The sequence below is a fragment of the Salvelinus fontinalis genome, chromosome 17 (assembly GCF_029448725.1).
Source record: "Salvelinus fontinalis isolate EN_2023a chromosome 17, ASM2944872v1, whole genome shotgun sequence".
Taxonomy (NCBI): domain Eukaryota; kingdom Metazoa; phylum Chordata; class Actinopteri; order Salmoniformes; family Salmonidae; genus Salvelinus; species Salvelinus fontinalis.
This window is the reverse complement of record NC_074681.1, coordinates 15,854,116-15,867,200: the sequence shown is the minus strand read 5'-3', so window position 1 is coordinate 15,867,200 and position 13,085 is coordinate 15,854,116. Positions and strand designations below refer to the sequence as shown.

At 38.9% G+C, this 13,085-nt stretch overlaps 1 pseudogene; it reads left to right on the top strand.

Moving 5' to 3' along the window:
- The first annotated feature begins 7,188 nt into the window (after positions 1-7,188).
- On the top strand, positions 7,189-8,439 carry LOC129814533 (zinc finger protein with KRAB and SCAN domains 8-like; annotated as a pseudogene).
- The last annotated feature ends 4,646 nt before the right edge of the window (positions 8,440-13,085 follow it).

Sequence of the window (13,085 nt, the reverse complement as noted above, 5' to 3'; positions counted from 1 at the left end):
GGTGGACATTATTCTATACAGTTGGTTGCATGAAAACACTACTGTAAATACTACTTAATCGTTACTAATAGAAGTGATTAAAATCAAATGACACTGTATTGATATTTACAGTAAATATATATACTGTTGTACTGTATACCGGTACACTGACCTGACTGTTTTGGTCATGTTGTAGAAACGATTTTTACAAAAACATTCTGTTTATGTTACTGGTTTGAAAATAAAAAAATAATACAATTTATAGTGACCAAATATTTAAATGTTTAGATTTTCTTCTACCACTTTAAACTAAGTTTGTGCTGCTGTTGAATTATGTAATAACATTGTTTGATCACAGTTTGAACCTCTATTGAACTCTTTTAGTAGGCTATTCCAGTTTGTAATGCTTAGATTTCTAATAGTTTTTGAAAGAGCTTATAATCATTTGTTTTTCTTATATTGTCATACATAATTGCTCTCTTTGCTGTCATAATGGTTTCAAATGAATTAAGAAATTTTTTGAAGAATTGTTTTTCTTGCCTTGAATATTCATAAGCTTTATGGTTTTAAGTCAATATTATCTCCAACTCTGCTTTTATGGATCATGTAACATTCACTAGTTCATTTTTTTCTTTTCTCCATGACTTTTGTGCAATTTTCACAAATATGTGGTACATTTTTACAACTCTAAGCAAACAAATCCAAACAGATTCTAAAAAGTTCTAAACTCAAGCACATGACTTGTGTATATTATTGAGGCTAATCATGTTGATTAGGGTGGTATTCTTTCACTTTTCATCTCTTTTGTCTATGCACTTTAATCAACCTGTAATGACAGTGTCATAATGTTCAAGACATTGCAGTCATTTCCACATCTAGCCTACTTTGCACAGCTTCTCAGTGAACCATGTCCACCTAAACTGTCGGAGTTGGCACCTACATAGTTTGTAAAGAGTGGTTAAGGTGTAGGCTATTGATGATTTATGATTGTTTTGTTGTTATTCAAGTAAGTACAACCAAAGACGCCTCAACCTCCTGTGGCATTAGAGAGATCCCATCAGTGCTGGTATATGAGACAACTGTTCATTTGAATGTGGAGTCTGATGATGACAATGCCCCTGTACTGTCTGATGAGAGAGGAGGATGAGGAGGAAAGTTCGGATGAGTGGGTGCCGACTGATGAGGAAGATATTTCAAAGGATGGATGTTGCGTTGCACTCCAATTGCTGTGACGACAACAACTGACAACGAACCACAGCACTCTCACAATAAATCACCTTCCCCACTCTGTCCAGACCGCAGCATGTTCATTAGGTTCAACAGGGGATCAAGCCTTACCGCTGCCTAGACTGTAGCAAGCGTGTTTCCAAGACCGCTCTCAAGCTTCACAGTAGAGTCCACCAGGAGAGCTATATGCACACATGTAAGTATTGCCTCAAGCAACTAAGGACCAAGCCATACAAACTGACCCACGAGGAAAGTCATCTGGGTGAGAAGAGTCCCTATCAGTGCCCTGGCTGCTTGAAGAGATTCAATTATATTAACATACGGAACAACCATCTTTGAAGCCACCAGTGCCCGAAGAGGTACATTTGTCATATCTGTGGAAATGAGTGGCATCAGTTTCATTATTTCCAGCGACACAGAATGGACCACACTGGGGAGAAGCCCTAGAAGTGTAAGGTGTGTCAAATGTCCTTCAACCAGGTTAGCCACCTCAAGTCTCACATGCGCCTCCACACAGGGGAGCAACCCTTCAATTGTCAGCAGTGTGAGGGGGGGGTCAGGTGCTAAACTCTGGGACTGAGGAGGACAGACAGAAGGTAGGGAGCAAAAAGTTCAACTTTGTGACTAAGTAGGAGAGAGAATGGAGGGTGTCATGAGCTACAGTCTGGGACTAAGGATAATTAAAAGGGTGGAGGCTCTAGGCCTAAGGAACAGAGGGATGGTCAGGATTCAGGAACCAATCTCATGGCAAGAGAGAGAGAAATTGGATCCAAGAAAGTGGAGGAGCCATCTACACTAGACTATAACCCTGAGGAGTAGGTGGAGGAGATGGAGGAAGAAAGCAACAGTGACCCAGACTTCAAACCAGCAGAGGAGGAGAAAGGGAGAAAAAGAAGGGCCACAAGATGAGGAAGTGGAAGGGGGCGTGTGAGACAGGACCTCAGAGAAGATTAATGTGTTCTGTAAGTGTTACTGAGTAGGCTGATACCCCATTTCATGGGTGTTTTTTATTTATTTTATTTTTATTTCACCTTTATTTAACCAGGTAGGCAAATTGAGAACACGTTCTCATTTACAATTGCGACCTGGCCAAGATAAAGCAAAGCAGTTCGACACATACAACAACACATAGTTACACATGGAGTAAAACAAACATACAGTCAATAATACAGTGAAAAATAAGTCTATATACAATATGAGCAAGTGAGGTGAGATAAGGGAGGTGAAGGCAAACAAAATATATATATAAATAAATAAAAATATAAAAAGGCCATGGTGGCGAAGTAAATACAATATAGAAAGTAAAAAAAAGTAAAAAAAGTAGAGATAGTAGAGATAGAAAAAAGTAGAGAGAGAAATAATGGGGTGCAAAGGAGCAAAATAAATAAATAAATACAGTAGGTAAAGAGGTAGTTGTTTGGGCTAAATTATAGATGGGCTATGTACAGGTGCAGTAATCTATGAGCTGCTCTGACAGCTGGTGCTTAAAGCTAGCGAGGGAGATAAGTGTTTCCAGTTTCAGAGATTTTTGTAGTTTGTTCCAGTCATTGGCAGCAGAGAACTGGAAGGAGAGGCGGCCAAAGGAAGAATTGGTTTTGGGGGTGACCAGAGAGATATACCTGCTGGAGCGCGTGCTACAGGTAGGTGCTGCTATGGTGACCAGCGAGCTGAGATAAGGGGGGACTTTACCTAGCAGGGTACAATCCATAGGCTAGGCTGTATGTACAGTGCAATATGAATGTCCAATACACACAATATACTGACTGGAAAGGTGATTTCCCACAATCAAAGTCCTGCAATAAGAATGAATACTTGTGTAAACTCTACATAGTTGTGCTCTGTGCGTGTTACTGACTAGGCTGATATCCCATTTCATGGGTGCACAATCCATAGGGTAGGCTGTACATTGCAATATAAATGTTCAATTCACATAGGTTGACTGGTGAGCTTAATGTTGCACATTTCAGTGGTATCAGAGTCCTGCATTAAGAGTTAGATGCTAATATTTCTGTAAAATCTTTACAGTTTTGTTCTGTGAGTGCCACTGAGTAGGCTGATACCCCATTTCATGGGTGTACAAACCATATGTTAGGGCAGTGCTTATAAGAATGCCCCCAATTCAAATACATTTACAGTGCGATTTCAACAGGTTTTTTGTTGGTCACATGAACTAATAATTGCCTTTTGTTGAATTTATATAACAAAACTAGCCATTGATCATGATTCTCAGGTCCATTACATTACACACAAGAGTCATTGGACGAAGGCGTCTTCTGTAAAGGGGAGTTTTTTTTCTTATTTTTTTGGGGGGGGGGGGGGGGTGGATCAGCTTAATATTGCGGAAAGAATGTTGCTTCCAATGTAATTGTCTGCATCATTTCCAATCACCCATATTTTTTTGGGTAAATATATATATCCATTCACGTATGCATACATATACACATATATACATACACATACCTACATAGACATACATACTTTTTTTAAAGAGTATACCTTTATTATTATTCCCCGCAAACCCTACCACTGATCCCCCAATTGGAGTAAACTGATAAACATTTCTGTTTTTACCTTCAATTTATACATCTTATACACATTTTACAGACACAGTCTACTTTATAATAGTTCTCTCTTGTTTGTTCTTAGTCCTTCCTCTATTTCTGTTGTCCATCCAGTTTGATTTCCACTTGTAACTGTGCTATTTCACAATAGCTCCGCACCTATACACATTTCACAGATCCCGTATGCCCTACATTGTTTATCTTGTTATTAGTCCCACCCTTCAGCTCCACTCAACCTTTCCCATCTATCTTCCAACATCATCCATTTCGGATTTTTATTTGCCATATATTTTTCAACTGTGCTGTGATGCTTCACAAAAGATTTGAATCTTCCTATTCTCATAGCTTCCACGGATTGTAAATTAAAAATAAACATTTTTGCTAAAATAATTATTATATTATTGATTGATTGACTATGGCTTTTCAAATCCCCCAGTATTGCTATCTGTAGCGTTAGTTCTACGCAAATGTTGCAATTCTTCAACCATTCCTGGACCTGTGACCAAAAACGAGCTACATGCGGACAATACCAAAATAAATGGTCTAATGACTCTGCCTCCTCACAGCAGAATCTACAGAGCTGGGAAGATTGTATCCCCCATATATATAACATTCTATTAGTTGCAAGAATTTTGTACAATAATTTAAATTGAAAAATTCGAAGTTTTGAATCCGGCGTTGTTTTGCGTATCAATTCATAAACCATGTGCCATGGAATGGGTACATCGAAAATCTCTTCCCAACTATTTTGCAATTTATATGGCACAGCTGTAAGTTTTTTGGTCCTTAAATGAAATTGGTATATGTTTTTATTTATCACACTTTTCTTTAACCATTTATGTTCTTTAATATAAGGCCGACATACAAGTTCCTTACTTTTATCCCCTTCCACCTGCCTCTTCCATTTTTGTGGTAATGCTGCAATTAATTGGTTGTAATTTTGGGTAGAGCAGACATTTCCATATGTCTGTGTTAGCTGCATGTGTGACATTACTCCACCAGTCCTATTTATGATATCATTCACAAAAATTATACATTTTTTAAACATTTCTTTGATAAACACAGTTTTTTATCAATTACTATATTTGAATTTAACCACAAGATTTGTTGTACTATTTGTTCCGTCCTTTCAGGTGGATTAAACTGAAATTGCAACCAACTTTCTAAGGCTTGTTTAAAAAATAAAGATATTTTGGAGATTATTTCCTTTTCAAGCAACCGAAAGTGAGCAGGTGTAATCTGAATAAAGGGAAAAAGGCCCTTCTTGAACATAGGATGAGACATTCGTACCAATCTACTAGAGAACCAGTTTGGATTTAAGTATAACTTTTGTATGACTGATGCCTTTAGTGAGAGGTCTAATGCTTTAATATTTAATAATTTCTGCCCTCCGAATTCATATTCGTTATATAAATAGGCCCTTTTAATTTTATCTGGCTTGCCGTTCCAAATAAAATTGAATATTTTTTGTTCATATAATTTAAAAAGCAGGTCACTAGGTGTAGGCAAAACCATAAGCAAATAGGTAAACTGTGATATGATTAAAGAGTTAATCAGGGTGATTTTCCCACAAATAGACAGGTATTTTCCTTTCCATGGTAGCAAGATCTTATCTATTTTTGCTAACTTTCTATAAACATTTATTGGAGTGAGATCATTTCTTTCTTTTGGGATTTGTATACCGAGTATGTCCACATCACCGTCAGACCATTTAATTGGTAAACTACATGGCAATGTAAAATGTGTATTTTTTAGTGATCCAATACGTAATATGGTACATTTATCATAATTTGGTTTTAATCCAGAGAGGATAGCAAATGTATCTAGATCCTCTAAGAGGCCGTGGAGAGATTCTAGTTGTGGTTTTAAAAGAAAACATGAATCATCAGCGTACAATGACACCTTAGTTTTTAGGCCCTGGATTTCTAATCCCTTAATATTAATGTTTGATCTAATTTTAACAGCTAACATTTCGATGGCTATAATAAATAGATATGCCGATAGTGGACAACCTTGTTTTACTCCTCTAGATAGTTTAAAACTTTCTGAGATGTAGCCATTATTTACTATTTTACACCTAGGGTTACTATACATAATTTTTACCCATTTTATAAGAGATTCCCCAAAATTGAAATATTCTAGGCATTTATATATAAACTCCAGTCGTACTTTATCAAAAGCCTTTTCAAAATCAGCTATGAAAACCAGGCCTGGTGTCCCCGATATTTCATAGTGTTCTATTGTTTCCAGCCTTATATTATCTCCAATGTATCGTCCATGTAAAAAACCTGTCTGATTAGGATGAATAATACCTGACAAAACTTTTTTTATTCTATGCGCCAAGCATTTTGCTATGATTTTTGCATCACAACACTGAAGTGTAAGAGGTCTCCAATATTTTAAATGGACTAGATCTTTAAATATACCACTTGGGTCCTGTTTCAGTAATAATGATATCACACCTTCTTGTTGCGTGTTTGATAATCTATCATTTATATAGGAGTGGTTAAAACAAGCTAATAATGGTCCTTTGAGTATATCAAAAAAATGTAAAGGGGAGTTTTGTTAAGATCTTAATCAGAAATTATTGGTCTGAACATTAACACGCAATGCTTGCAGTACGGTTTTACAAACATAAAATTACCTCTTATTTCATATCAACAAGGGGGGGGGGGGCAGTTTAATTTGATACACACCTTTTTATAGGGCTAATTCGTGTTCTCGCACGGCTGTATCACCATGTTACATCGTGTGTTCGCGGAAGTTACAGGGACCACCTATGCCAAATAGCTGTCTAGCATGCTCCGAACACTAACAGAAGAAAGGCGCCATAAATGTGTTGTCACTGAAAAAGATGTTGGCTACAACTGTGATAAAGCAGTGTATAGTAAGTGCATATTTTAAATTATGAATGTAATGGGCTTTATGTTTCTAGAACAGTATCGCAATTGAGAATCGATTCAGGTTTAGATGGAGTTTTTGGCTGCCAGATCCAGTCTACCTTTGAAAATAACATATAAGGCCCTTGGACAATTTAAGGAGTAGCGGTAGGCAGTTTAAGAGTACATCTTGGGCTGCCTACAACCATGGACCATTTCCATTGACAACATTTGATTTCAGTCCAACTATAAGCATAAGTGGACTATCAACCTCAGGAACCATCTATAGTTTTTGATTGTCCAAAGGCTTGTTCTGGTCTATTTATTCATAGTTCCGCTGCTGAGCAGATATCTTCCATGTCATGATTATATTAACATCAGAAATGCTTTTTGGATAATGGTCATAATAACGTTTTTAACGTCATCCTTATCACGGATGAATATTCACAAACCGTGTTATCCCGTTGTTCATTAGAGCAAGTCATTTGTCCCTGTTAAACTATCACAGAACATATTGAAAATGGAATTAACACACAATAATAATGGTATTTGTTTTCCTTCCCAAGGCGGTGGGAGGGACAGTTTCCCAGGCTCGCCTGGACAGAGAACAGCTCCTAGACGACACTGGTTCCTTGACTGTGGAAATCACTGAGGAGTTGTTTGCCAGTGATCATGATAACAATGACGATGTGGCCACTGCACCTTATGAAGATAAATATTTTCTGTCCTCAGAGGAGGAACCTGAGGAACCCAAGAAGAAGAGAAAAAACGAGAAGGATAGTTCAGATGAGTGGGAGCCATCTGATAAAGAAGATAGTGAAATAGTAATGGAATTTTCTTCTGATTCCTCTGAGGATTTGTTGGTTCCTCTGACCTAACAGAAGGGGCCAAAGCTGCTACTTCTCAGACAGACAGAGAGGAAGACGGTAAGCTTGTAGTTTGGTGGTGCGATGAATGTGGAGCTGAGCCTGAAGTCACCTGCACCACACAGAGACATAAGATGCTGTACGCCTGTGCTCTGTGTGTGGGTGAGGGTGAACAGGCTGTTGGATTTGACCAATTCTACATGCGGTTCGATGACCTATCCAGCCTAAAAGTTCATGTGCAACTCGAACACAACAAAGTTTGTCAACGCGCACTCTGCCCAGACTGCGGCAGGTATCACTTCAAGAAAGACCACGTGTGTGCGCACAAGATCAAGAAGATCCCCTGCCTATACTGTGGTAAGCTATTTACTTCCCAGACATCTCTCAAGCTTCACATTAGAGTCCACCAGGACAGCTTTGTGCATGCATGCAAATTCTGCCTCAAGAAATTCAAGACCAAGCCAGACAAACAGACACATGAGGAGAGCCATCCCCAAGAGAAGAGTCCCTATCAATGCCCTGACTGCTCGGAGAGATTCAGTACTTTTTAAAAAACGGAACGGGCACCTTCAAAGCTGCCGAGGGCCAAGGAGGTACATTTGTGATGTCTGTGGCCAAGAATTAAATGGGTTGAATGCACTCAATAGACACAAAATGGTGCACACAGGGCAGAAGCCATACAAGTGCAAGGTGTGCCACATGTCCTTCAACCAAGTTAGCCACCTTAAGTCCCACATGCGCCTCCACACAGGGGAGCGACCCTTCAACTGTCAACAGTGTGAGAAGTGCTTCAATCACAACGTCAGTCTAAAGAACCATGTCCACCGCCATCATGGTCCAGAGTCTCAGGAGCAGGGGGAGAGAGAGAAGAAGCTGAAGAGTCAGGAGCTAAACTCTGAAGCTGAGGAGAAAGAGCAGGGTGGATGATCTAGTCCTAAAGAACGGGGAGAGGGTCAGGAACCAATCCATCAACCTGAGCAGGAGAGAGAGGAGGGAACCGAGGAACAAGAGCAGTCAACGCCTGACAACTGACCCTGAGGATTTAGTGGAGGAGGGGGTGAGGCAGATCAACAGCGACTCAGACTTCAACCCAACAGAGGAGAGGACCACAAGTAGAGGAAGGGGAAGAGGAAAGGGTAGGCCAAGAGGGAGACCGAGTACCAATGGGAAGAGGAATGTAGCTGTGGAAGATTTAGAGTGATCACCTCAGTGTCGTGTTCATTAGGGCACATCATAACAAAACATTTTAGAATGGAAAATGAAAATTAGTTTTTTAATTAGGTACTGATAGAACATTCCTGTTTCACTTTGTTTTGTAGCGTTTCACTCTGTTTCAGGCTTACTGAATATGACCCAGAATGAACTCTAACATGAAGTATGGGGTCAATGAGTCTTTTAGATTTATGAGCAGATGGTTGTTTCTGCTATACAGTTGTATGAAAACACTACTGTAAAGTCTACTTCATTGTTACTAATAGAAGGGATTCAAATCAAATGACACTATTGATATTTACAAAAACATTGTTTGTTACTGGGTTGAAAAATAAAAAAAATACAATTTATAGTCACCAAATATTTAGATTTTCTTCTACTTAAACTATGTTTGTGCTGCTGTTGAATTATGTAATACCACCTCTATTAAAGTCTTTAGTAGGCTATTCCAGTTTTTCTTATATTGTCATACATAACTGCTCTCTTTGCTCTCATGAGAATACCTAGGATAGGATAAAGTAATCCTTCTAACCCCCCCCCCCCCTTAAAAGATTTAGATGCACTATCGTAAAGTGGCTGTTCCACTGGATATAAGGTGAATGCACCAATTTGTAAGTCGCTCTGGATAAGAGCGTCTGCTAAATGACTTAAATGTAAATGTAAAATGATGGTTTCAAATGAATGAAGTTCTTTTTTGAAAAATGGTCTGTTTCTTGCCATGAATATTCATACACTTTATGGTTTAAGTCAATATTATCTTCAACTCCGCTTATGGATCTTGTAACGTTCACAAGTTCTTAGGGTTTTTTTCTCTGTCACTTACGTGCAATTTTCACAAATGGTACATTTTTACAACTCTTAATTAAGCACGAACATCCAAACGGATCATCATAATTTCAAAACTCCAAGCACATTTTCGATTGACTGAGTAAAACAAACAAATTCACAAAGTCACTTGTTCAATGCACCAAATCACTTTACATTTGGATACATATTCAATCTAAGTATCTGCTTTTCAAAATGCAATTTTCACTTTACTTTTGCTATGATCATCTTGTCATTTGTTAACAATATCATTAACTATCACTTAATCAAACTACTCAAAACAAATAACTACTAAACCAAGATTATGTAGTGCCTAGTTAACCTATATAGTTTGATAACTGCTGAACACTGTAAAGTTCTATAATTATTCCTCATAAATGTATCAATTTGACACCAATGTCTGTTAGAAGGTAAAACCAAATCTGTCACGATCGTGTGGAGGAGAGACGGACCAAAACGCAGCATGTGGGAAATAAGCCATCTTCTTTTTATTTTGAAGAAGGAAAAAACAAAACAAAACACTTACAAAACAACCGTGAAGCTATAAACGTAGTGCACACACACATGCTACAAACGTTCACCATGGACAATTACCCACAACAAACTAAAGCCTATGGCTACCTTAAATATGGCTCCCAATCAGAGACAACAGAAACCAGCTGTCTCTAATTGGGAACCCATTCAGGCAACCATAGACTTACCTAGACAACTACACACAACATAGACACAGCTAGACAACTATACTAAACATAAACCCAACTATAAATAAACCCCCTAAACCTTACCACCACCCTAGACACTACAAAACCCACATAAATTACCCATGTCACACCCTGACCTAACTAAAATAATAAAGAAAACAAAGAATACTAAGGCCAGGGCGTGACAAAATCATTAATGGATGTGGCTGTAAATACTAGGTCATCATTTTCCATCAGCCAGTGTGTGTCAATAGGACAAAGTGGAAAGAGCCACTCTATGCTACCATTTGGAATTGTAGTGTAGTGTACAATGCACTGCTGAAATGCCTGGGTGGTATATAACAATATATTCCACTCATTATCTGACTTTCATTGATACACTGTAAGCTGTCAAGCAGAGAGATGGGCGATACTGTATCAGTTGACAAGTCACGTGGAAAAGGCAGTCTTATACAATGTTGCATTGGGCAGAAATGGCATACAACACTGTGCTACGTTTATACAATAGCCAACTTCTTTACAATACTCCTATTTCTGATGATTTATCCTATGTACAGTACGAGTCAAAAGTTTTGCTTTATTTTTACAATTTTCTACATTGTTGAACAATATTGACGACATCAAAACTATGAAATAACACATATGGAATCATGTGGTAACTAAAAAAGTGTTAAACAAATCAAAATATATTTTAGATTCTTCAAAGTAGCCACCTTTGGCCTTGATGACAGCTTTGAGCACGCTTGGCATTCTCTCAACCAGCTTCACCTGGAGTGCTTTTCCAACAGTCTTGAAGGAGTTCTCACATATGCTGAGCACTTGTTGGCTGCTTTTCCTTCAATCTGTGGTCCAACTCATCCCAAATCATCTGGGGTGGCAGGTAGCCTAGTGGTTAAAGCATTGGACTAGTAACCGTAAGGTTGCAAGATTGAATCACTAAGCTGACAAGGTGAAAATCGGTCTTTCTGCCCCTGAACAAGGCAGTTAACCCACTGTTCCTAGGCCGTCATTGAAAATAAGAATTTCTTCTTAACTGACCTTCCTAGTTAAATAAAAGTACAAAATTGGGTTGAGGTCAGGTGATTGTGGAGGCCAGGTTATCTGATGCAGCACTCCATCACTCTTCTTCTTGCTCAAATAACCCTTACACAGCCTGGAGGTGTGTTGGGTCATTGTCCTGTTAAAAAACACCTGATAGTCCCACTAAGCCCAAATCAGATGGGATGACGTATCGCTGTGGTAGCCATGAATGTGCCTTGAATTCTAAATAAATCAGTGTCACCAGAAAAGCACCATCACACCTCCTCTTCCATGCTTCACGGTGGGAACCACACATGCAGAGATCATCCGTTCACCTACTCTGCGTCTCACAAAGACACGGCAGTTGAAATAAAAAATCTCATATTTGGACTCATCAGACCAAAGGACAGATTTCCACCGGTCTAATGTCCATTGCTCATGATTCTTGGCCCAAGCAAGTCTCTTCTTCTTATTGGTGTCCTTTAGTAGTGATTTCTTTGCAGCAATTTGACCGCGAAGGCGTGATTCACGCAGTCTCCTCTGAACAGTTGATGTTGAGATGTATCTGTTACTTGAACTCTGTAAAGCATTTATTTGGGCTGCAAATATATCCTCTGCAGCAGAGGTAACTCTGGGTCTTCCTTTCCTGTGGCGGTCCTCATGAGAGCCAGTTTCATCATAACGCTTGATGGTATTTGAGACTGCACTTGATGAAACTTTCAAAGTTCTTGACATTTTCCAGATTGACTGACCTTCATGTCTTCAAGTAATGATGGACTGTTGTTTCTCTTTGCTTATTTGAGCTGTTCTTGCCATAATATGGAATTGGTCTTTTACCAAATAGGGCTATCTTCTGTATACCACCCATACCTAGTCACAACACAACTGATTGGCTCAAATGCATTAAGAAGGAAAGAAATTCCACAAATAAACTTTTAACAAGGCGCACCTGTTCTTTGAAATGCTTTCTTGATGATTCCTACATGAAGCTGCTTGTTAACTATCTGCAACAGTCAGAATTTTGCTCTCTCCTGAAAATAACACAGTATTAATCAATAAAATGTTTCTATAAAGCCCAGTTGTCAAATACCCTGCAAAAGCAGGCAGGCACCATCCAACCCAAACTTGCAAAACATCATCATCATCCAGTGCTGGAGAGTGGAGATGGCATTTTGGGCCCAGCAGGGGGCGCTGTAGCCGTGGAAGTACTGGACTGTAGCATGGGATCAGGATGCTGGTTTGTTACTTCAACCACTCATTTCCCCCCAGAATCATTGCTGAGGAGAGTGGAAGCAGAAATGTTATGGTATATTACCAGGGAAATGGAGGAGAAGGCAAAATGTACCCTCCATCTCGTCTACTCAGTGGGATACTGGAATGTTTGACATTGCAGTGACCTTGTTAGACGGATTGAAATTGACATGCAGGGGAATACAATTTTTACATTGATTTATATGGCTCAATTGAGCTTTTCTCATACCATTATATATATAAACATATGCAACTTAGCAGGCAGTTTTATCCAAAGCGAAGTATAATTTAGTGAGTGGGCTACATACATTTGTTGTATGTGTAGCCTATGTGATCCCTGTTGGAATTGAACCATCTAGTGGTATGACATCTACCTTCTAACAGATCAGTGTTGAGGCAGCCCTGTTAGTTCCCTTATCATATATATGTGATCATAATGCAACTGAAATACATTTCCACAATGCTCAAAGGGCTCACCAGGCCCATCCTGTGTATAGCCTACCTGTTGTGAATAATGTTGGGGATGCTACTTTATCTTTGTGGAGGCTATATCTTTTGATGTGC